The sequence below is a fragment of the Symphalangus syndactylus genome, chromosome 3 (genome assembly GCF_028878055.3).
Source record: "Symphalangus syndactylus isolate Jambi chromosome 3, NHGRI_mSymSyn1-v2.1_pri, whole genome shotgun sequence".
NCBI lineage: Eukaryota > Metazoa > Chordata > Mammalia > Primates > Hylobatidae > Symphalangus > Symphalangus syndactylus.
The window spans coordinates 127296228-127321888 of NC_072425.2; the positions used below are offsets into that span (position 1 = coordinate 127296228).

At 41.4% G+C, this 25661-nt stretch overlaps 1 long non-coding RNA gene across 3 annotated transcripts in view; it reads left to right on the plus strand.

Moving 5' to 3' along the window:
* The window catches only part of LOC129479621 (uncharacterized), a 63885-nt gene extending 50769 nt beyond the window's left edge, over positions 1-13116 (plus strand). For all 3 annotated transcript variants that reach the window (XR_008656739.2, XR_010120103.1, XR_008656738.2), the window contains 2 exons: positions 7028-7143; positions 11746-13116. This is a non-coding gene — a long non-coding RNA (uncharacterized lncRNA). The remainder of the gene's footprint in view (positions 1-7027; positions 7144-11745) is intronic.
* Positions 13117-25661: the final 12545 nt, after the last annotated feature.

The following is a 25661-nucleotide window of genomic DNA, read 5'->3' on the forward strand; positions in this document are numbered from 1 at the left end:
GTAACTGGGACTACAGGCAGGTATCACTGTGCCTGGCTAATTTTTGTATTTTTAGTAGAGACAGGGTTTCACCATGTTGGTCAGGCTGGTCTTGAATTCCTGACCTCAGGTGATCCACCGGCATCAGCCTCCCAAAGTGCTGGGATTATAGGTGTGAGCCACTGCGCCCGGCCTATCTATAACTTTCTAACAGTTGGAATTGCATTTTTGGCTGTTTCACTTTACTTCTACACTCAGGTTTGATGAAAGAAATAATGTATACAGTGGTCTATTTCCAAGACAAAGTGCCTTGAATCGGCTTCAGTCAGCAAACTACAGAAGAAACAGGATATACCAGGCCCCTGCTTGGATAGCCAACACCTGCTTGTCGGCCCCCGTCCCCTCCCACCACCTTAGTTGCCCTCACCTGAACCAAAGAAGTTTAAGATGAAAGTTTACCAGCTTGCAAAATAGCTCACTTTGTCTGTTCTTATCAGCCTGCCCAGCTACTTAGGTCGTAAGTCAAATTCTTGAAGAATCCTTAAGTTAAGTAGGTTGCAATGTATTGTGGCCTACAACAAAATGCAGCAGGACAACCCTGAAGAAGACACCCAAAGCCCTTAGCCAACCACCATTCGGTGACGTCCGGGAAGATTGTGACCCCATAGTACTCAGCCTATGAGGAACTGGGGGAGGCACCTGTGCATGAGGGCATAAATTGCTTGCTGAAACCGTGCTGGGTGTGCCTGCCTATCAAACACCCAATCTTGCAAGACTGTCCTTAGAAGTCTCACTTTCCCTGTTCTCCAGGTCTCTGAGTCCATTCTTTGATTTGAATGGGTGAGTTTGTTTCTCACATTCGAGGATGAGTTTCTTCAGTTCATTATTTTTTTCAACGAATATTTATTGAATGCCTCCTATGGGCAAAACACTGGTTTAGGCATCAGGAGTGTATTAAAGTTGCTGCCCTCCTGAAGAGTATATTCTGGGAGGTAGGGGGAAGCATTGAAATGAGGACAGACAATAAATAAGTAAACACATAGAATGTGAGATGGTCGATTGGTAGAAGACTCTATAGTATAGAGAATAGTAAAGCAAGGAAAAGGAGATGGAGAGTAGGGGGTGGGCAAAAAAATCATATGGTTTACAAAACCTTCACTAATAAAGTGACATTTGAAAAGACACCCAAAGAAAGTGAGAGAATGGGGCATGTGGCTGTCTGGGGGAAAACACTGTAGGCAAAGGGAAGAGTAAATGAAAAAGCCCTGAGGTAAAGGCATGTGTGGCTGGAAAGGAATTGAGGAATAGGAAATAAGATCAGATAGGCAGGAAGCAGCAGATCATGTGTGGCCTTGTAAGCCACTGTAAAGATTTTACCTCTGGCCGGGCGCGGTGGCTCAAACCTGTAATCCCAGCACTTTGGGAGGCCGAGGCGGGTGGATCACGAGGTCAGGAGATCGAGACCATCCTGGCTAACACGGTGAAACCCCGTCTCTACTAAAAATACAAAAAATTAGCCGGGCGTGTTGGCGGGCACCTGTAGTCCCAGCTACTCAGGAGGCTGAGGCAGGAGAATGGCGTGAACCCGGGAGGCAGAGCTTGCAGTGAGCCGAGATTGTGCCACTGCACTCCAGCCTGGGGGACAGAGCAAGACTCCGTCTCAAAAAAAAAAAAAAGATTTTACCTCTGCACTGAATAAGATACGAAGCCATTTGAGTACTTTGAGCAGAGGACTGACATTTATGGTAAGATTGTTCTGGCTGTTATGTTGAGAATGGACAACAAGAAGAGCAAATGCAGAGGCACAGAGAGAAAACCCATGGCTACTGGAACAATCAAGGCAAGAAAGTATGGGGGCTTGGACCAGAGTGGTAGAAGATGGAAGATAAGAAGTGATCTGACTTTAATAGATCCTAGGGATTAAACTGACAGAATTTGCTTATGGATTGATTGGATGTGAGATGAGAGATGAAGAGAGGCCGTAAGCATGACTGCAAGGTTTTTGGCTTAAGAAAACTAGAGGATAGAGTTATGATTAGTTGAGATGGAGAAGACAATGAGAGGAGAGAGTTTTTTTTTTTTCATGGGAGGTAATACAGAAATCAATATATCCATTTTGCATGTATTAATCTGAGAGTCCGGTTAGACATCCAAGTAAAGATGTTGAGTAGGTAGTTGGAAAATCAGATTTGGAATTCAGGGTAGAGGCCTGAGCTGGAGGTATGAATATATGCCTCAGCAACAGATGATATTTAGATATATTTTAAAGCCAGGAACCTACATTAGATTTCCAAACAGAAACAGGGGAAAATAAAAGTTTGAGGATTGATCCCTGAGGCACTGCAACAGTTAGAATTGGGAACATGAGGATAAACCAGCAAAAGAGACTGAGAAAAGACCCCAAGATAGGGGCAGAACCAAGAATGCTGTCCTCCAAGACAAGGGAAGGAAGTATTTGCCGCATGACAAATGCTGTGGGTGGGATCAAGTAAGACAAGGACAGAAAATTGACCATGACATTTAACTGTGTGGAAATCATTGATGACATAGATTAGAGCAATTTCAGTGAAGTGATGAAGTGAAAGTTTAAATTTGATGGTTTAAGGAAAGGATGGGAGGATAGAAATGGAAGATAGTGTATACATTGGTCATCTCTTAAAAATAATAATCCAAACTAGAAACAACTCAACTATCCCATCAACAGGTGAATACACAGCCAAATTGTGTATAAAGAGTATAAAGAGAGAATGTTGAAGAATACAGTGTCAGAATGCACAACATAATTAATATTTATGATAATCTGTTAGATTATGTGATGACAGCAAAAAATAAATCTGATTGCCTACATGAGAGTTTTTTATTCTTTTACTTCACCCAAACACACCAGGCTATCATCTTTACTTTTCTGTAACAAAGCTCATGTTAACTGAGTTGCAAGTCAAAGTGGAAAACTACTAGAATGAGTTAGAAGAAAACAAGGTACATTAAACCTATAAATTATATAGACATGGAAAAAGCATGAGATTTTAAAGTGAAAAAAATTAGATTGAGTTCTTGAGTCACTATTTGTAAACTGTCCTTGGGCAAGGTACTCAACCATTCCCCTGAACCTCAGCTTTTCATCTGTGAGATAAAAGCAATAACAATAATAGCCTTCAGAAAGCACATAATACAGGTCTCAGGCTAAGTTTTTTATGTGCATTACCTCATTTAGTCTTCACATCAACCATGTGAGGTGGGTACTGTAATACTGTTATAACCCCAGTCTACAGAAGAGGAAACTAAAGCTTGAGAGGTTAGGTAATTCTCCCCATGTCATGCAGCAAGTACATGATGAAGCAGGGATTCAAAGCATAACTCTAACACCCAGGGCCTTAATTATTACACTATACTACTGCTATGGTTTCCATGTGGTTTGTCCCTGCCAAAACTAATGTTGAAATTTAATTGCAATGTAAGGATGTTGGGAGATGGAACTTTTTTTTTTTTTTTTTTTGGCAGAGTCTCACTCTGTCGCCCAGGCTGGAGTACAGTGGTGTGATCTCAGCTCACTGCATCCTCCTCCTCCCAGTTTCAAGCGATTCTTGTGCCTCAGCCTCCTGAGTAGCTGGAATTACAGGTGTGTGCCACCCTACCTGGCTAGTTTTTGTATTTTTAGTAGAGATGGTGTTTCACTATGTTGGCCAGGCTGCTCTCGAACTTCCAACCTCAGGTGATCTGTCCGCCTTGGCCTCCCAAAGTGCCGGGATTACAGGCATGAGCCACTATGCCCAGCCTAAGAGGTGGAACTTTTAAGAGGTGGGACCTCATGGGAGGTATTTGTGTCATGGGAGCTCCATCTTTATAGGCAGCTCTATTCTTGTAGTAGTGAGTTCTTTCTCACTCTTGAAAGACTAGACTAGTTCTTTTTAAAAAATAATTAATTTTTAGTGTTTGTGGGTACATAGTAGGTGTGTATATTTTCAGGGTACATGAGATGTTTTCATACAGGCATGCAATGTGAAATAATCACATGGTGAATGGGGTGTCCATTTCCTCAAACAATTATTCTTTATGTTACAAACAATCCAATGACACTCTTTTTAGTTATTTTAAAATGTAGAATTGAGTCATTATTGACTATAGTCACCCTGTTTTGTGATCAAATCCTATCCCATATTCATTCTTTCTAACTTTTTTTTTTTGTACGCTTTAACCATCCCCACCTCCCCTCTGCTCCCGAGTACCATTTTCAGCCTCTGGTAAGCATCTTTCTACTATCTCCATGGGTTTGATTGTTTTGATTTTTAGATCCCACAAATAAGTGAGAACATGTGATGTTTATCCTTCTGGATTGGCTTATTTCACTTAACATAATGACCTCTTGTTCCATCCATGTTGTTGCAAATGGCAAAATCTCATTATTTTTTATGGCTGAATAGTATTCAATTGTGTATATGTACATTTTTTTTTATCCATTCATCTGTTGGTGGACACTTAGGTTGCTTCCAAATCTTAGCTATTATGGGCCGGGCACGGTGGCTCATGCTGTAATCCCAGCACTTTGGGAGGCTGAGGTGGGCAGATCACTCGAGGCCAGGAGTTTGAGACCAGCCTGGACAACATGGTGAAACTCTGTCTTTACTAAAAATACAGAAATTATCCGGGCATGGTGATGCACACCTGTAATCCCAGCTACTAGGGAGGCTGAGGCAGCAGAATCTCTTGAACCCAGGAGGTGGAGATTGCAGTGAGCTGAGATCGTGCCAATGCACTCCAGCTTGGGTGACAGAGCGATACTCTGTCTCAAAAAGGAAAAAAAAAGAAAAGAAAACAAATCTTAGCTATGATGAACAGTGCTGCAACAAACATAGGAGTGCAAATATCTCTTTAATATACTGATTTCCTTTTTTTGTGAGTGTATACCCAGCAATGCGACTACTGGATCATATGGTAGCTCTATTTTTCGTTTTTTGAGGAACTTCCAAACTATTCTCCATATAGGTTGTACTAATTTACATTCCCATCAACAGTGTATGAGGGTTCCCTTTTCTCCACATCCTTGCCAGCCTTTGTTGTTACTGTTTTTTGGATATAAGCCATTTTAACTGGGGTGAGATGATAGATATCTGATTGTAGTTTTGATTTGCGTTTATCTGATGATCAATGATGTTGAGCACCTTTTCATATGCCTGTTTATCATTTGTATGTCTTCTTTGGAGAGGCGTCTATTCAAGTCTTTTCCTCATTTTTTGATTGGACGATTAGATTTTTTTCCTACAGAGTTGTTTGAGCTCCTTATATATTCTTGTTATTGATTCTTTGTGAGATGAATATGTTGCAAATATTTTCTCCCATTCTGTGGGTTGTCTCTTTATTGTTTCCTTTTCTGTGAAGAAGTTTTTAACCTTGATGTGATCCCAGTTGTCCATTTTTGCTTTGGTTGCCTGTGCTTGTGGGGGTATTGTTCAAAAAATTTTTGCCCAGACTAATGTCCTGGAGATTTTCCCTAATGTTTTCCTCTAGTAGTTTCATAGTTTGGGGTCTTGGACTTAAGTCTTTAATCAGTTTTGAGCTGTTTTTTTTTCTGTTTTCTTTTTTTTGTTGTTGAGGCAGAGTCTCACTCCATCGCCCAGGCTGGAGTGCAGTGATGTAATCTCAATCTCCACCTCCCAGGTTCAAGCGATTCTCCTGCCTCAGCCTCCTGAGTAGCTGAGATTACAGGTGCCCAGCTAATTTTTTAAAATATTTTTAATAGAGATGGGGTTTCACCGTGTTGGACAGGTTGGTCTCGAACTCCTGACCTCAGGTAATCTGCTCACCTTAGCCTCCCAAAGTGCTGAGATTACAGGCATGAGCCACTGCACTCAGCCTGATTTAATTTTTTATATGGTGAGAGATAGGGATCTAGTTTTATTCTTCTGAATATGGATATTCAGTATTCCCAGCACCATTTATTGAAGAGATTGTCTTCTTCCCAGTGTATGTTCTTAGACCTTTATCAAAAATGAGCTCACTGTAAGTGTGTGGATTTGTTTCTGGGTTTTCTATTGTTCCATTGGTCTATGTGTCTGTCTTTATGCCAGTGTCATGCTGTTTTGGTTACCATAGTTCTGCAGTATAATTTGAAGTCAGATAATGTGATTCCTCCGATTTTGTTCTTTTTGCTTAGGATAGTTTTGGCTATTCTGGGTCTTTTGTGGTTCCATACAAATTTTAAAATAGTTTTTATCTATTTCTGTGAAGAATGTAATTGGTATTTTGATAAGGATTGCATTGAATCTGTAGATTGCTTTGGGTGGTATGGACATTTTAACCATATTGATTCTTCCAATCCATGAACATGAACTATTTTTTCATTTTTTGTTGTCCTCTTCAATTTCTTTCATCAGTGTTTTATAGTTCTCATTATAGAGATTTTTCACTTCTTTCGTTAATTCCTAGGCATTTAATTTTATTTGTAGCTGTTATAAATGGGATTACTTTTTAATTTCTTTTTCAGATTGCTCACTGTTGGCATATAGAAATGCTACTGATTTTTGTATGTTGTTTTTGTATCCTGCAGCTTTACTGAATTTATCAGTTCTAATAGTTTTCTTGTGGAATCTTTAGGTTTTTCCAACTATAAGATTATATCATCTGCAAACAAGGATAATTTGACTTCTTCCATTCCAATTTGAATGCCCTTTATTTCTTTCTCTTGTCTGATTGCTTTAGCTAGGACTTAATGCCCTGTTGGGTGGGGAGAACAACTATCCTTTCAGGATCCCTCCTCAGACAAGCAGGCCTAACAAAGGCTATTCCTGACGCTAGGATATGAGGAGCCTCAGAAATTATATCCTTTCTATTCATATAAGTGAGGACAAAAGGTGTCACTCTCCCAATCCTGGAGATCCTGTCCCTCAATCAGGGTATGGCCCTCCATTTCATTTTGGGGGCATAACATCTTTATAGTACAGGGTAAAGTCCCAATACTAACAGGAGAAATCTTAGTACTCTAACAGGTTTTTGAGAATGTGTCAGTAAGGGTCACTAAATCCGATTTTTCTTGGTCCTCTTTGTGGTCTAGGAGGACAGGCAAGGGTGCAGCTTTTCGAGAATGCGTCAGTAAGGGCCACTAAATCCGACCTTCCTCAGTCCTCCTTGTGGTCTACAAGGAAAACTAGTGTTTCTGCTGCTGTGTTGGTGAGTGCAACTATTCTGATCAGCAGGGTCTGGGGACCATCGTGGGTTCTTGGGCAGGGGGAGAAACAAACAAACCAAAACTGTGGGTGGTTTTGTCTTTCAGGTGGGAAACACTCAGGCATCAACAGGCTCACCCTTGAAATGCATTGTAAGCCACTGGGACCAATTTAATCCGCAAACCCTGAAAAAGAGGTGGCTCATTTTTCTCCTGCACTATGGCCTGGCCCCAATATTCTCTCTCTCTGATGGGGAAAAATAGCCACCTAAGGGGAGTATAAATTACAATACTATCCTGCATCTTGACCTTTTCTGTAAGAGGGAAGGCAAATGGAGTGAAATACCTTATGTCCAAGCTTTCTTTTCATTGAAGGAGAATGCACAACTAGGCAAAGCTTGCAATTTACATCCCACAGGAGGACCTCTCAGCTTACCCCCATATCCTAGCCTCCCTGTAGCCTCCCTTTCCTATTAATGATAAGCCTCCTCTAATCTCCCCTTCTTGGAAGGAAATAAGCAAAGAAATCTCCAAAAGATCACAAAAACCCCCAGGCTATTGGTTTTGTCCCCTTCAAGCTGTAGGGGGAGGGGAATTTGGCCGAACCCAGGTACATGTCTCCTTCTCCCTCTCTGATTTAAAGCAGATCAAGACAGACCTGGGGAAGTTTTCAGATGATCCTGATATGTACATAGATGTCCTACAGGGTCTAGGGCAAACCTTCGATCTCACTGGAGAGATGTCATGCTATTGTTAGATCAAACCCTGGCCTTTAATGAAAAGAATGCAGCCCAAGAGTTTGGAGATACCTGGTATCTTAGTCAAGTAAATGATAGAATGACAGCCGAAGAAAGGGACAAATTCCCTACTGGTCAGCAAGCCATCCCCAGTGTGGATCCCCACTGGGACCTTGACTCAGGTCATGGGGACTGGAGTCGTAAACATCTGTTGACCTGTGTTCTAGAAAGACTAAGGAGAATTAGGAAAAAGCCCATGAATTATTCAATGATGTCCACCATAACTCAGGGAAAGGAAGAAAATCCTTCTGCCTTTCTCGAGTGGCTATGGGAGGCCTTAAGAAAATATACTTCCCTGTCACCTGACTCACTAGAGGGTCAGTTGATTCTAAAAGATAAGCTTATTACCCAATCAGCTGCAGATATCAGAAGAAAGCTCCAAAAGTGAACCCTGGGCCCTGAACAAAATCTGGAGACATTATTAAACCTGGCAACCTCAGTGTTCTATAATAGGGGCCAAGAAGAACAGGCCCAAAAGGAAAAGTGAGATCAGAGAAAGGCCACAGCCTTAATCACGGCCCTCAGACAAACAAACCTTGGTGGTTCAGAGAGGACAGAAAATGGAGCAGGCCAATCACCTGGTAGGGCTTGTTATCAGTGTGGTTTACAAGGACATTTTAAAAAAGATTGTCCAATGAGAAGCAAGCCACCCTCTTGTCCATGTACACTGTGCTGAGGCAATCACTGGAAGGCACACTGCCCCAGAGTACAATGGTTCTCTGGGCCAGAAGCCCCCAACCAGATGATCCAACAACAGGACTGAGGGTGCCCAGGGTAAGCACCAGCTCATGTCATCACCCTCACTGAGCCCTGGATACATTTAACCATTGAGGGCCAGGAAATTGACTTCCTCCTGGACACTGGTGTGGCCTTCTCAGTGTTAATCTCCTATCCTGGATGACTGTCCTCAAGGTCCATTACCGTCTGAGGAATCCTGGGACAGCCTGTAACCAGGTATTTCTCCCACCACCTCAGTTGTAATTGGGAGACTTTGCTCTTTTCACATGCCTTTCTTATTATGCCTGAAAGTCCCACACCCTTATTAGGGAGGGATATATTAGCCAAAGCTGGAGCTATTATCTACATGAATATGGGGAACAAGTTACCCATTTGTTGTCCCCTACTTGAGGAGGGAATCAACCTTGAAGTCTGGGCATTGGAAGGACAATTTGGAAGGGCAAAAAATGCCCACCCAGTCCAAATCAGGCTAAAAGATCCCACCACTTTTCCTTATCAAAGGCAATATCCCTTAAGGCCTGAAGTTCATAAAGGATTACAGGATATTGTTAAGCATTTAAAAGCTCAAGGCTTAGTAAGGAAATACAGCAGTCCCAGCAACACACCAATTCTAGGAGTACAAAAAACAAATGATCAGTGGAGACTAGTGCAAGATCTTAGACTCATCAGTGAGGCAGTAATTCCTCTATATCCAGTTGTACCCAACCGCTATACCCTCCTCTCTCAAATACCAGACGAAGCAGAATGGTTCACTGCTCTGGACCTCAAGGATGCCTTCTTCTGTATTCCCCTGCACTCTGACTCCCAGTTTCTCTTTGCCTTTGAGGATCTCACAGACCACACATCCCAACTTACGTGGACCGTCTTGCCGCAAGGGTTTAGGGATAGCCCTCATCTGTTTTGTCAGGAACTGGCTCAAGATCTAGGCCACTTCTCAAGTCCCAGGCACTCTGGTCCTTCAGTATGTGGATGATTTACTTTTGGCTACCGGTTTGGAAGCCTTCGGCCAGCAGGCTGCTCTAGATTTCTTGAGCTTTCTAGCAAATCAAGGGTATGAGGCGTCTAGGTCGAAGGCCCATCTTTGCCTACAGCAGGTCAAATATCTATGCCTAATCTTAGCCAGAGGAACAAGGGCCCTCAGCAAGGAATGAATACAGCCTATACTGGCTTATCCTCACCCTAAGACATTAAAACAGTTGCGAGGGTTCCTTGGAATCACAGGTTTTCCTTACTATGCATCCCTGGATACAGTGAGATACCCAGGCCCCTCTATACTCTAATCAAGCAGACCCAGAAGGCAAATACTCATCTAGTAGAATGGGAACCAGGGGCAGAAACAGCCTTCAAAACCTTAAAGCAGGCACTAGTGCAAGCTCCAGCTTTAAGCCTTCCACAGGACAAAACTTCTCTTTATACAACACAGAGGAGCAGGGATAGCTCTTGCAGTCTTTACTCAGACTCGTGGGACATCCCCACAACCAGTGGCATACCTAAGTAAGGAAATTGATGTAGTAGAAAAAGGCTGGCCTCACTGTTTATGTGTAGTTGCAGCAGTGGCCATCTCAGTGTCAGAGGCTATCAAAATAATACAAGGAAAGGATCACACTCTATGGACTACTCATGATGTAAATGGCCCACTAGGTGCCAAAGGAAGTTTATGGCTATCAGACAACCGCCTACTTAGATAGCAGGTGCTACTCCTTGAGGGACCGGTGCTTCAAATATGTATGTGTGTGGCTCTTAACCCTGCCACTTTTCTCCCAGAGGATAGGGAACCAATTGAGCATGACTGCGAACAAATTATAGTCCAGACTTATGCCACCTGAGATGATCTCTTAGACATCCCCTTAGCTAATCCTGACCTTAACCTATATACCGATGGAAGCTCATTTGTGAAGAATGGGATACAAAGGGCAGGTTATGCCATAGTTAGTAACGGTACTTGAAAGTAAGCCTCTTCCCCCAGGGACCAGCTCCCAGTTAGCAGAACTAGTGGCACTTACCCGAGCCTTAGAACTGGGAAAAGAAAGAAGAATAAATGTGTGTACAGTTAGCAAGTATGCTTATCTAATCCTACATGCCCATGCTGCAATATGGAAAGAAAGGGAGTTCCTAACCTCTGGGGGAACCCCCATTAAATACCACAAGGAAATTATGGAGTTATTGCATGCAGTGCAAAAACCAAAGGAGGTGGCACTCTTACACTGCCAAAGCCATCAGAAAAGTGAAGGAGAAAAGGCAGAAGGAAACCATCAGGCAGATGCTGAGGCCAAAATTGCTGCCAGGTGGAACCTCCCATTCCTGCAAAAAATTGGGTCTTTACCAACTTAACCTACCACCCTTGTTATGAAGGAAAAGACCCTTTCCAACTTCTAAATATGCAATCATTAGCCAACTTCCCCATCTCTGATAGGACCAAGAGTACACTAACAGGACATGCAATCCAACTTTTGTGTTCTTACATTTCCAACCTCACCTATTACACAAGCAATGAAAAGCCCATACACAGCCCTGTAATTACGAATACCGTCTTCACTTTCCAAGCCCCTTTATGCATCCAACACAACCTGTTATCAGGTCTGCCCCTGGGGCACCTACTACCCCATCAGTGTAATTACGCCCTACAACTTCAAGACTGCTACAGGAACCAGGATAGCCAGTTTATCTACTTCATTATCCTACTACCACACACTCTCAAAGGAATTCTCAGACAGTTTGCAAAAGATAACGAAACCTATCCTTACCCTAGAATCCCAAATAGACTCTTTTGCAGCAGTGACTCTCCAAAACCACTGAGGCTAGACCTCCTCACTGCTGAGAAAGGAGGACTCTGCACCTTCTTAGGGAAGAGTGTTGTTTTTACACTAACCAGTCAGGGATAGTACGAGATGCCACCTGGCATTTACAGGAAAAGGCTTCCGAAATCAGACAATATCTTTCAAGCTCTTATACCAACCTCTGGAGTTGGGCAATATGGCTTCTCCCCTTTCTAGGTCCCATGGCAGCCATCTTGCTATTACTCGCCTTCAGGCCCTGTATTTTTAACCTCCTTGTCAAATTTCTTTCCTCTAGGATTGAGGATATCAAGCTACAGATGATCTTACAAATGGAAACCCAAATGAGCTCAACTAACAACTACCAAGGACACCTGGACCAACCCGCTGGCCCTTTCAATGGCCTAAAGAGTTCCCCTCTGGAGGACATTACAACTGCCAGGTCCCTTCTTTGCCCCTATCCAGCAGGAAGTAGCTAGAGTGGTCATCGCCCAATTCCCAACAGCAGCTGGGGTGTCTTGTTAAGTGGGGAGATTGAGAGGTGAAGCTAGCTGGGCTTCTGGGTTGGGTGGGGACTTGGAGAACTTTTCTGTCTAGCTAGAGGATTGTAAACACACCAATCAGTGCTCTGTGTCTAGCTAAAGGTTTGTGAATGCACCAATCAGCACTCTGTAAAAATGGACCAGTCAGCACTCTGTAAAATGGACCAATCAGTAGGATGTGGGCGGGTCCAAATAAGGGAATAAAAGCTGGTCACCTGAGTCAGCAGTGGCAACCCGCTCGGGTCCCCTTCCATGCTGTGGAAGCTTTGTTCTTTTGCTCTTCACAATAAATCTTGCTGCTTCTCACTTTTTGGGTCCACACCACCTTTATGAGCTGTAACACTCACTGTGAAGGTCTGCGGCTTCACTGCTGAAGTCAGCGAGACCATGAACCCACGGGGAGGAACAATCAACTCCGGACATGCAACCTTTAAGAGCTGTAACACTCACTGCAAAGGTCTGTGGCTTCGCTCCTGAAGTCAGCAAGACCACGAACCCACCGGAAGGAAGAAATTTTGGACACATCGGAACATCTGAAGGAACAAACTCTGGACACGCCATCTTTAAGAACTGTAACACTCACCATGAGGTTTCACGGGTTCATTCTTGAAGTCAGCGAGACCAAGAACCCACCAGAAGGAACGAATTCTGGACACAGACTCACTGCAACCTCCACCTCCTGGATTCAAGTGACTCTCCTGCCTTAGCCTCCTGAATAGCTGTGCCTACAGGCACAAGCCACCATGCATGGCTAATTTTTTGTATTTTTAGTAGAGATGGGGTTTCACCATGTTGCCCAGTCTGGTCTCTGACTCCTGAGCTCAAGTGATCCACCTGCCTCAACCTCCTGAAGTGTTGGGATACAGGTCTGAGGCACTGTGCCCGGCCTCCCCTGGATTAGTTCTTACAGGAATAAATTAGTTCTTTGCCAGACCAGGTTGTTATAAAAGTGAGATTGCCTCTAGTGTTTTGCATCCTCACATATGTCTGCTTACCTCTTGACCTCTCTCTATGTTATGACCCAGCACAAAAGCCCTCACCAGAAGCCAAGCAGATGCTGATGCCACACCCCTTGGACTTCTCAGTCTACAGAGCCATGAAACAAATAAACCTTTCTTTATAAATTATCCAGCTTTGGGTGTTCTGTTATAACAACACAAAATGGATGAAGACAACTACCTTATCATAATAATACTATGATAGTCAAAATAGATAATGTCTGTTAAAATGCTTAAACAGTTTACACAATTGTTATTTTTACCTCATTAGAGTGATTTATTATTCATTAATATGTAGAGCAGCATTAAGGTATAACAACATAAACATTGAGATCATTAATCAAGGGTCCTGAGATTCTACTCTTCTTCTCCATAAATTAGCTGAGTAAGTATGGTAAGTCATTTAACATTTGGGCTTCAGGTTTCTTAATCTATAAAAATGACAAAGTATCATTTAGAACCTTCTAGCTAGGAAATATATCATTTTGTGATCTCCTAAATGTAGTTTTTTCTCACATGCTGGCTCTAAGTTTTTGAGATAGGATCTTGCTCTGTTGCCCAGACTGGAGCGCAGTGGCATGAACATGGCTCACTGCAGCCTTAACCTCCTGGGCTCCAGTGATCCTCCTGCTTCAGTCACTTGAGTAGCTGGAACTACAGGCTCATGTCACCACACCCAGCTATTTAAGAATTTTTTTTTGTAGAGACAGGGTCTCCCTGTGTTGCCCAGCCTGATCTCAAACTCCTGGGCTGAAGTGATCCTCCTGCTTGGGACTCTCAAAGTGCTGGGATTGCAGGTGTGGGCCACCATACCCAGCGTTTAAGTTTTCTCCATTAAGAGACTGTTGCATTTTCCCCCTTTGCTCCTGCCTTGCTGAATGAGTTGAGTTCATATACATGATTATTACAAAGTACAACATGCTTAGGAAAATCTGTGACAAATAGAAAGAGGAATCTTTTTTCTTTTGAAACTTTCACTTATTTTGTTTTGTTTAGTTTTGAGTAGGCAATGCATTTACATTGCCCAAATTTAAAACACTATCACAAGTCACACAATGAGGAGTCCAACTCCTTACCTTACCTGTCTACCCTTTTTCCTGCTCCCATTTTGTTCCTATCTATGCTTCCAGTGTTTTTCTATGCCAAGTTCAAACAATATAAATATAAATTTTCTTATTTTCTCCTTTTCCTGTTAGACATTTCACTTTTTTCACTTAATAGTATATTCTGGAAATTACCATACATCAGTACACAGTGAGCCACCTTCTCTCTATTTTTTTTCAGCTTCATATTATTCAATTGTGGGACAGAACCATAATTTATTGAATGAATCTCCTAAAGAAGGACACTTGTCTCTAACATTTTGCTATTGCAGAAAATGCTGCAAATAAATAACACTGTGCAGACTTCATTTTATATTATGTACAGGTGGATCTGTAGAATACATTCCCAGAAGTGGGAACCCTAGATTAAAGAGTAAATTAATTTGTGCATTAAAAAAATGTCATATTGCCCTTAACAAAATTGAGACTATTTTGCACAACCAGCAATGTATCAGAGTGCCTGTTTTCCAACAGCCTCGCCAACACAATGTGTTCAAATGTTGAATTTTTAGATAATCTGGTAGGAAAAATGATATGCAGAGTGATTTTAATTTGCGTGAAGAAGCTTTTAAAGAAAGAGTTGAGAAGTTGACATTTAAGGTGAGTTTTGATAGAAATAGATTCTTCAAAGTGTCCCCCAAATAGGAAGCTTCACAGTTAATAAATAAAACTTCTTGTAAATAACAATTGGCATTGAAAGAAAGCAAAATATTACTTTGTAATCCAAAGCATATTGTCAGCCAAGTTCAAGGAAGCTTGGTGATTGCTCAATCTTAAATTACTCAATCTTAAACCAGAGAGATGAAATGGTGCATTCGTGAGCACTGGCCTTGAACTGTTAACTCTCCCATCACTGTTAACTGGAATTTCTTCATTGTTGGGCTCTTATCCATCCTTCATATTAGTAATTCCAAATTAATAACTGCATATTAATAAACTCCAAAGGTGACATTACACATATCTGATGTCTTGAACAAATATCCTTGAGCAAAGTGGCAGAAACAAGATGAGAAACAGAGCTGGAGGAAATTTTGTTTTATATTGAGTCAATTAAACTCCCTCTCTCCCTGTTTCTTTCTCCCCACATGCACAGAGCAGCAGAAGCATTTCTTTCAGATTCAAAGAAATGGAAATGTGTGCCTTCCATTCTAATGTCCTCTCAACTCTAAAGGTAAGTAAATCAATTTTAAGGAGTTGAATGCTATATAAAATATGTACTATACCTGCTGTGTTTACATGTTATAAAAACTACTATACCAAAGGCTATCTAATATCATTTCTTTTGGTAACACCCCAAAACTCATTTAATTTAAATATACACTGTACTTCAGTTTATTCATCAGTAAAATGGTAAGGATGCTGATCCCCACCTCATAGGGTTTTTGGTGAAGATTAAATAAGTCAAAACAGCCAGGCGTGGTGGCTCATGCCTGTAATCTCAGCACTTTGGGAGGCCAAGGTGGGCAGATCGCCTGAGGTCAGGAGTTCGAGACCAGCCTGACCAACATGGAGAAACCCCGTCTCTACTAAAAATACAGAATTAGCCGAGCGTAGTGGCACGTGCCTGTAATCCCAGCTACTAGGGAGGCTGAGGCAGGAAAATCGCTTGAAGCCGGGAGGCGAAGGTTGCGGTGAGCCGAGATTGTGCCATTGCACTCCAGCCTGGGTAACGAGTGAAACTTTGTCTCAAAAAAAAAAAAATTAAGTCAAAACATGTAAAGCATCTAGAAGAATGCATGGCATACAGTAAACACTCAACACATGGTAGCTATTATTATATTTATTCTTTTGTTAGTGAAAATTTTCCTATGACTGCAGACTCTTTGGACATGGTACCAATGGTAGGCATCACACACATCATTTCTAATGTGTATGTTGAGGAAAGTCTTGAAACCTTAATGCACAGTTGTCAGAAAAAGCATGGAAAGTGGAAAAATGAATGAATATACAATTTTGTATATTTGTGTTACAATTCTGTCCTTAGAAAGGACTCTCTCACGGTTAGTGTCAATGCTGAACTTGTTTGATATATAAACCCAAGTACGGGAGGCAAAATAATGGTCCCCATAGATGTCCACGCCCTAATCCTTGAAATTTGTGAATATGCTCCTTAACATGGCTAAAGGGATTTCACAGATGTGATTCAGGTTAGAGACCTTGAGATGGGAGATTATCTTGGATTATCAGCCAGGGCCCAAATTAATCACAAGCCTTTAAAAGCAGAGAAGTTTTCTTGCTGAGGTCAGAGAGATATGATGACAGAAGAAGGGTCAGGGAGATGTGAGGGGAGGACTTGACTAGCTAGTTGGCTTTGAAGATAGAGGAAGTAAGCCAAGAACACAAATAGCCTCTTGAAGCCAGAAAAGGCAAGGAAACAAATTCTGCCCTGGAGCCTCCAGAAAGGAGTACAGCCCACCTGATGCCTTGATTTTAGCGCAGTGAGGCCTGTTGCAGATTTCCGACCTATAGAACTGTAAAATAATACATTTGTTACAGCAGCAATAGAGAATGAATACACCACAGTAGCAATCTTTTGCAAGGACATAAAACTTAAGTCCACTTATTACATGTTTTGTACTAAAAAAATTAAAATGAAACATGCCAGGAAGGAGTAAACAGCACCACATAATACACATTCATCTGAACCGAAGATGAATTAGATGCACAATGTTCCAATTTTTATTCTATAAGCATTTGAGATGGCTTAGTCCAGGTCTGAGGCTAAATAAAACTTTTGAGCTATGGGCAAGAAAATTAAACCACTGCTATCACTCAAGGGCAATGCCAAATCTGTTTCAACTGGGACTTTTACACATAGATGCACAAATGCCCTGGGTGGTTTTCTTATTCCTGGTGAAACTGGATCTTTGGAAACTCCTGGCAAGAAATAGTTTGGCTCAAATTTCCAAAATTAAAAATATAGCCTAGGCCGGGCATAGTGGCTCACACTTGTAATCCCAGTACTTTGGGAGATGGAAGCGGGGTGGATCACCTGAGGTCAGGAGTTCGAGACCAGCCTGACCAACATGGTGAAACCCTGTCTCTACTAAAAATACAAAATTAGCTGGGCATGGTGGTGTATGCCTGTAATCCCAACTAACAGGGAGGCGGAGGCAGGAGAATCACTTGAACCTGGGAGGCGGAGGTTGCAGTGAGGCGAGATCATGCCATTGCCCTCCAGCCTGGGCAACAAGAGCGAAACTCTGTCTCAAAAAAAAAAAAATATGTATACACACACACACACACACACACACACACACACACACACGGCCTATGGCCTATACTACATTTCTAAAATTGTAGAGTTAAAGAAGTTTCAGACCTTTTTTTATTTTTATTTTTTGAGACGGAGTCTTGCTCTCGTTGCCCAGCTGGAGTGCAGTGGCAGGATCTCGGCTCACTGCAACCTCCGCCTCCCAGGTTCAAGTCATTCTCCTGCCTCAGCCTCCTGAGTAGCTGGGATTACAGGTTCCTGCCACCACGCCCAGTTAATTTTTGTATTTTTGGTACAGATGGGGTTTTGCCATGTTGGCCAGGCTGGTCTTGAACTCCTGACCTCGTGATCTGCCTGCCTCGGCCTTCCAAAGTGCTGGGATTACAGGTGTGAACCACTGCACCTGGTCATTTTTTCTGACTTAAAACTTGAATAACATTGTGCAGTTCACTTTTATTAATTAATAATGAGAGTATGAATTAAGAGCTACTAATCCATGTTTCCATGCTGCAGTGCAAGATAGTACTGAAAACATAATATGCCAACTTTAAAATATCAGAACTCTCTACAGAGCTCAGGGATCGTTAGCCCACATATAAATCCATTTGGAAAGTTTCTATCCATTTTCTGAAGTACTTATATTTTAGAATGGAGGTGAGTAAATAGCCTTTATTCTAGTTTATTTCAACTACATGGTGGTTGCTATGATACCAATTTTTTGAGACTTACTGAAACTTTATTACCCAGTACATTGTCCATTTTTGTAAGTGTTCCCTCTGTGTTTACTGGGGAATTGGATTATTTGTTAAGTGAAGGTTAGTACAAGTGCCAAGTTTTCTACATTCTTACTTAATGTTTGATCTATTACTGAGAGTGGTATGTCAAAAAAACTCCAAATGTGATTGTATACTTGTCTATTTTTCCGTGTAATTCTGTCATGTATATGTGTACATACACACACACACACACACACACACACACACAGATTAGATAATTGCAAACTTAGAGTTGCTATATATTCCAGGTTAGTTTAAATGTTTAACATTACATATTAATACATTTATCCTTTATAATGCATTTTCTCCTTGAAAGTCCATTTAATCAGACAGCAATATAGCAAACTAGCTTTATTTTCATTGTATTTACCTGGTATTTCTTTTTCTATTATTTGATACTCAACCTTTCTGTGTCTTTATATTTTTGATGTGTCTTTCCTAAATGTGCTGGAGTCAGATTTTTTTTCATCCTAAATGAAAATCAACTTTTCATTGGTGCATTTAACCAACTGACTTTTGATATATTTGACCTTATTTTCAACATTTCATTTCATGCTTTTTAAAATATGTGCTTTTCCTACGATGTTTTTCCCTCCTTTTCTTCTTTCTTTTGGAGTTCAAATAATGTATTTGTCAGGATGGATGCTGAACTGCTGTAATAAGGAGACTTTAAAATAAGTATCTTAACTAGGAGAAATGTTTATTCTCTCCCATGCGACAGTTCAGAATAGGCTGGGGCTTGGGCACTGTGCCTTCAACAGGGGTGGGCGGCTCTGCTGCATGAGGTCATGCAGGGACCCAGGTTGGTGGATTGGCTCTGCCATCTTGTTTAGCTTTCATTTTTGGATCTCATGTGATCACTCCAGTTGCCATTTTCTAGCCAATGGGAAAGAAAATTGGGAGGAAAACAAGTAGCTTTCTTGTAAAATGGTTATCTGGTTGCATTCATCACTTCTACTTGCATCCCATCAGCAAAAACTTTGTTATAGGAACACACCTATCTGTAGCAGAAGCTGGGAAAGATGGTCTCTGGCTGGTGCGCCATGTGCTCCACTAAAATTCATGGTATTCCATTATTAAAAGGATGAAGGGGAGAAAGCACCTTGCCAATAACACTCGTTAGCTCTTGTTACTCTGTTCCTGTTCCACATGAATGTTGGTCCAATAATATAGTTCTATCTTGTTTATTAAAAAACACCCTCTGATGAAATTATAGTTGTTGTCATTATTTTCCAATTGATCATTGCTTAGATTTACCCACATTGTTGCTAATTTTTTGTATATCATTTTTTCTTGCCTCTTTGTCCCATCCTTTGGGTTCAATTTCACTATTCTTGAAGAATATTGCATTAGCTATGCATCTATTACTGCCTAGCAAATTACTCCAAAACTTGATGAATTGAAACAGCATTTATTATCTCAGTTTCTGGAGGTTAGAATCTGGCATAGCTTCTCTGGATCCACTGTTTCAGGGTTTTTCTCATAGGCCACAATCAAGGTGTCACCTGGGGATGTGGTCATCTCAAGGCTCAAGTAAGAAAGGGTCAGTTTCCTAGCTCACTCCAGCGACTGTTGACAGGATTCGGTTCTTAGACCATTGAAGGGAGGCCTCAGTTCCATTCTGGGTGTTGAGGCCACCCTCAGTTATACCTTTGTTTAGTGAGGGTCTGATGGAAATAAGCTCCATCAATTTTTATTGTTTTAAAAATATAGCCATGTACTGCATGATGACGTTTTGGTCAACAATGGTCCCATAAGTCTACCATTTTTAGCTCCTCTAGTGGAGCTGAAAAGTTTCAATCACCTAATGATGTAGCTGTCATCACTGTAGTGCAACACATTACTTACATTTGTGGTGATGCTGTTGTAAATAAACCTACTTCACTGACTTTTTATCACTATTTTAGAGTAATTATAAAAAAGTAGTTTACTGTAAAACAACCTCAGTCAGGTCCTTCAGAAGGGATTCCAGAAGAAGATATTGTTATCATAGGAGATGACAGCTCCATGCATGTTATTGCACTTGAAGGCCTTCCAGTGGGACAAGATGTGGAGGTGGCAGACAGTGATATTGATGATCTTCACCTTGTACAGGCCTAGGCTCATGTGTGTGTGTCTTAGGTTTTTTTTTTTTTTTTTTTTTTGAGACGGAGTCTTGCTCTGTCACCCAGGCTGGAGTGAAGTGGTGCGATCTCGGCTCACTGCAAGCTCCACCTCCTGGGTTCACGCCATTCTCCTGCCTCAGCCTCCTGAGTAGCTGGGACTACAGGTGCCTGCCACCATGCCTGGCTAATTTTTTTTTGTATTTTTAGTAGAGATGGGGTTTCACCGTGTTAGCCAGGAAGGCCTTGATCTCCTGACCTCGTGATGTGCCCGCCTCAGCCTCCCAAAGTGCTGGGATTATGGGCGTGAGCCACAGCACCCCACCCTGTGTCTTAGTTTTTAACAAAAAAGTTTAAAAAGTAAACCAAAAAAAGTTTTAAAAATAGAAAAAAGCTTATAGAATAAGAATATAAAGAAATAAAATATTTTTATACTACTGTACAATGTCTGTGTTTTAACCTGAGTGTTATTACAAACAAGTCAAAAAGCTAGAAAAATGAAAAAAGTATAAAGTAAAAATGTTACAGTAAGCTAAGGTTAATTTGTTATTGAAGAAAGAAAAACATTTTTTATAAATTTGTGTAGCCTAAGTGTACAGTGTTTATAAAGTCTGCAGTAGTGTACCATAATGTGCCAGGCTTTCACATTCACTCCCCACTGACTCATCCAGAACAATTTCTAGCCGTGCAGGCACTGTTCATATTAAGTGACCTGGAAGGTGTGCCATATTTAATTTTTTATACTGTATTTTTACTGTACCTTTTCTATATTTAGATATGTTTAAATACACAAATGCTAACTATTGTGCTATAATTACCTACGATATTCAGTATAGTAACATGCTGAACAGGTTTGTAGCCTAGAATCTATATGCTATTCCATATAGCCTAGTGTTCAATAAGCTATATGATCTAGGTTTGTGTAAATACACTCTATGATGTTTGCACAAGGCCAAATAGACTAATGATGCATTTCGCAGAATGTATCCTCCTCATTAAGTGGCTCAAGACTGTATTTTTATTTCAGCTTTATTCTAGTTCTTTCTTTCTGGGACTCCAAATAGAAGTAGACCATTTGATTTTGTCCCACAAGTCAATGATGTTAGTTTTTTTTTTTCAGTCTTTTTGCTCTTTGTCTATCATTCTGAAAGTTTCTACTGCTGTGTTTTCAAGTTTTGTGACCTTTTCTTCTGTGGTGTTATTGGCTTTCATACATTTTTGTACATTTAGAAATTTAAAAACAATTCCAAATAACTCACTGTCAAAGAATAAACAGAGTGGAAGTTTGAAAATATTTAAACTGAAGTCATAAAGATACTGAAATGTAAAGGAAATATATTTCAAACTCATTTGATGTAGACAAACATACTATTTAAAGGGAATTTAAATTCTTAGAAAAATTTAAATTTGGCTGGGCGCGGTGGCTCACGCTTGTAATCCCAGCACTGTGGGAGGCCAGGCGGGCGGATCACAAGGTCACGAGATTGAGACCACGGTGAAACCCCATCTCTACTAAAAATACAAAAAAAATTAGCCAGGCGTGGTGGTGGGCGCCTGTAGTCCCAGCTACTCGGAGAGGCTGAGGCAGGAGAATGGCGTGAACCCAGGAGGCGGAGCTTGCAGTGAGCCGAGATTGCGTCACTGCACTCCAGCCTGGGCGACAGAGCGAGACTCCGTCTCAAAAAAAAAAAAAAAAAAAGAAAATTTAAATTTTTTTTAAAAAACAAAATTAAAAATTGATGAGCTAACTACCTAGCTCAAGAAGTTAGAAAAAAAACTGGGTGTAGTGGCACATGCCTGTAGTCCCAGCACACTACAGCCTCAAACTCCTGGGCTTAAGTGATCCTCCCTGCTCAGTTTCCCAAGCAGCTTGGACTACAGGTGTGCACCACAACATTCTGCTAATTTAATTTTTTTTTTTTTTTTAGAGAGACAGGGTTTCACTATGTTGCCCAGGCTAGTCTTAAACTCCTAGCCTCATGTGATCCTCCTGTCTCAGCCTCCCAAAGCTCTGGGATTTCAGACGTGAGCCACCATATGCAGACTCAGTTACATCTTTAATTCAAGTTTAGGAAACTCACCAATATCATTAACTATATTTATAAATAGCCTTGGGGTGGAATGTGAATTTCTTGGGACAAAATCAACTTAGGTCTAATCATATACTTAAAAAAAATTTCAGATAATGATATATTCTGACTTTACTCCTAAATTATATAGATCATGTAGAATCTTAAGCATCTACTGTTGAATACAGAGTTGAAAAAATATATACATAAACAATAATAAAACCATAGTGAGAGGTGAAGCCAGCTGGACTTCTGGGTCGGGTGGGTACTTGGAGAACTTTTCTGTCTAGCTAGAGGATTGTAAATGCACCAATCAGCACTCTGTAAAAACACACCAATCAGCGCTCTGTGTCTAGCTAAAGGATTGTAAATGCACCAATCAGCACTCTGTAAAAACGCACCAATCAGCACTCTGTGTCTAGCTAAAGGATTGTAAATGCACCAATCAGTGCTCTGTAAAAACGCACCAATCAGTGCTTTGTGTCTAGCTAAAGGTTTGTTTGTTTGTTTTTTGAAATGGAGTCTCGCTCTGTTGCCCAGGCTAGAGTGCAGTGGTGTGATCTTGGCTCACTGCAAGCTCTGCCTCCTGGGTTCACGGCATTCTTCTGCCTCAGCCTCCTGAGTAGGTGGGACTACAGGCACTTGCCACCACGCCTGGCTAGTTTTTTTTGTATTTTTAGTGGAGATGGGGTGTCACCATGTTAGCCTGGATGGTCTTGCTCTCCTGAGCTCATGATCCACCTGCTTCAGCCTCCCAAAGTGCTGGGATTACAGGCGTGAGCCACCGTGCCTGGTAGTAGCTAAAGGTTTATAAATGCACCTATCAGCACTCTGTAAAAACGGACAAATCAGCACTCTATAAAATGGACAAATCAGTGCTCTGTAAAATGGACCAATCAGCAGGATGTGGGCAGGGCCAAATAAGGAATAAAAGCTGGCCACCCACTCAAGCAGCAGTAACCCTCTGGGGTCTCCTTCCATGTTGCAGAAGCTTTGTTCTTTCACTCTTCACAATAAATCTTGCTGCTGCTCACTCTTTGGGTCTGCACTACCTTTATGAGCTGTAACACTCACGGCGGAGGTCTGCAGCTTCACTCCTGAAGTCAGTGAGACCACAAACCCACTGGAAGGAAGAAACTCCGGACACATCTGAACATCTGAAGGAACAAACTCCGGACACACCATCTTTAAGAATTGTAACACTCACCGCGAGGGTCTGCAGCTTTATTCTTGAAGTCAGCGAGACCAAGAACCCACCGGAAGGAAGCAATTACAAACACAGTAGCATAGTTACACACTTATATCAATAAATATTTATTGACTAAAGGCATATCCAAAGAGCTGCTGTGATAATTAGATGAGATAAATTATTTTTTAACTTTTATTTTAAATTTAGGGTTACATATGCAGGGTTACATATGCAGCCTTGTTACATAGGTAAACGTGTCATGGGAATTTGTTGTAAATGAGAAGAAAATCATAAAGTTCCTAACATAGTTTATAACAAAGGTATTAAATGGCTGCTCTGTGCAGGGCACTATGCCAGGTGCTGGGGATATGAAGATGACTAAGACAGCATCCCTACTCTTTGGGAGCTTTGGTTTACAGAAGCTACACAAATTACTTGTGATGGAGCAGAAAGTACCATGAAGCTCAGAGTAGATACTCAATAAACTTTGAATTTTCATGGCATTATCTTCTTTACAAAGTACTTGCATGAACATTATCACATTCAACACAATGGTTACAATACATTTCGTGGGAATAAGCAAAGGTTTTAGGTGTTCAGCAGAGAATAAGATGACCTGTTGGGATACATAGGCATGACTTCCTGGGAAAGATGGCATTTGAGAAGGGTGCTATGGTTCGAATGTTTGTGTACCCTCCAAAATTCATGTTGAAACTTAATCTCCAATGCAACTCTATTAAGAGATAGGGCTTTTAGGAGGTGATTAGGCCATGAAGGCTACACCCTGATAGATGAAATTAATACCTTTGTGAAAGGAAATTAAATCTTGGGTTCCCAAACTCATTATGCCAAAGGGAAAAGTCAAGCTGAGAACTGTGTCACTCAAACCTGCCTCCCCCTTTTGGTTCCTAAATAAGATGGCTACAGGATGAAAAGATACACACCAACCTACACACATCCCCCATATTTTGTCCACAAGGAAATTCCTAGTGAGCTGCAAGATCTTTACCCTAAGGTGTTTCTGTTAAAATTTCACCATGGCAATGTAAATTGATAGCTTACATTTACAGGTGCAGTCACCCCCCTGCCAGTCAGACACAATGCACATTTTCTTTTTTTTGAGATGGAGTCTCGCGCTGTCGCCCAGGCTGGAGTGCAGTGGCGCATTCTTGGCCCACTGCAACCTCCACCTCCTGGGTTCCAGCGATTCTCCTGCCTCAGCCTCCCGAGTAGCTGGGACTACAGTCACATGCCACCATGCTCAGTAATTTTTGTATTTTTTAGTAGAGATGGAGTTTCACCATATTGGTCAGGCTGGTCTCGAACTCCTGACCTCGTGATCCGCCTGCCTTGGCCTCCCAAAGTGCTAGGATTACAGGCGTGAGCCACTGCGCCTGGCCCACAATGCACATCTGATTGTTCCCCTGCCCCATTTCGTCTATGTTATGTTATGTGAAATGCAGATTGCCTGCATTTCTCCTCTGCCGCATTTGTCTATGTCATCTTATGTAAAGAAATGCAGATTCACTGAGCCAGACAAAGGCATGAATGACCATTTTTTCCCCCTCCCCTCTTAAATGAGAATTGTGTACTTCTCAATATCCCACACTTTCCCCTTTAAATTAGGAGCCCTCAACATCATCTTCAGAGAAAGGCATAGAACTTTCTTCCAGGCATACATCCTTAAATTTGGCAAATAAACCTCTTAAAATGGTTGAGATTTGTCTCCTCATTTTTCTTGATTGACATCTGGTAACCGTGAAGGGACCCTGAGTGAAGGTAGCCTGACCTGCAGCAGCTCTTCTATCTGTGCTTGGTACTAGCTTGGGCATATTATATAGCCCAAACCCATAGGATGATTTGCTGAAGTCCAGGACCTCTCTCCTCCAGGGATCCCTGATCTTCCAATGTTTTTCAATTATGGGGCTGTTTATTTGCTGTAAAAAAAAAAACAAACTCCTTTTTTGTGAGGAGTTTCCACTCACTTCCATCAAGGAAGGTGAGCGTGTCTGCTTCTGCATTGGCAGAGAGCAGTCTTCAGCTTGGGCCCCATCATTAGGTAAGAAACTGGCTTGGAATTCTGTCTTGCAAATTGTTTTTAAACAAAGTTAGCACTAACAACTAGCTGTTGTTAATTTCTGCTTATACTTGGAGGATTCAGAAATCATATAATTTGTGTGATCATTGCTAGTTTTGCTTAACTGTTTTGTTGTTTGTTTCT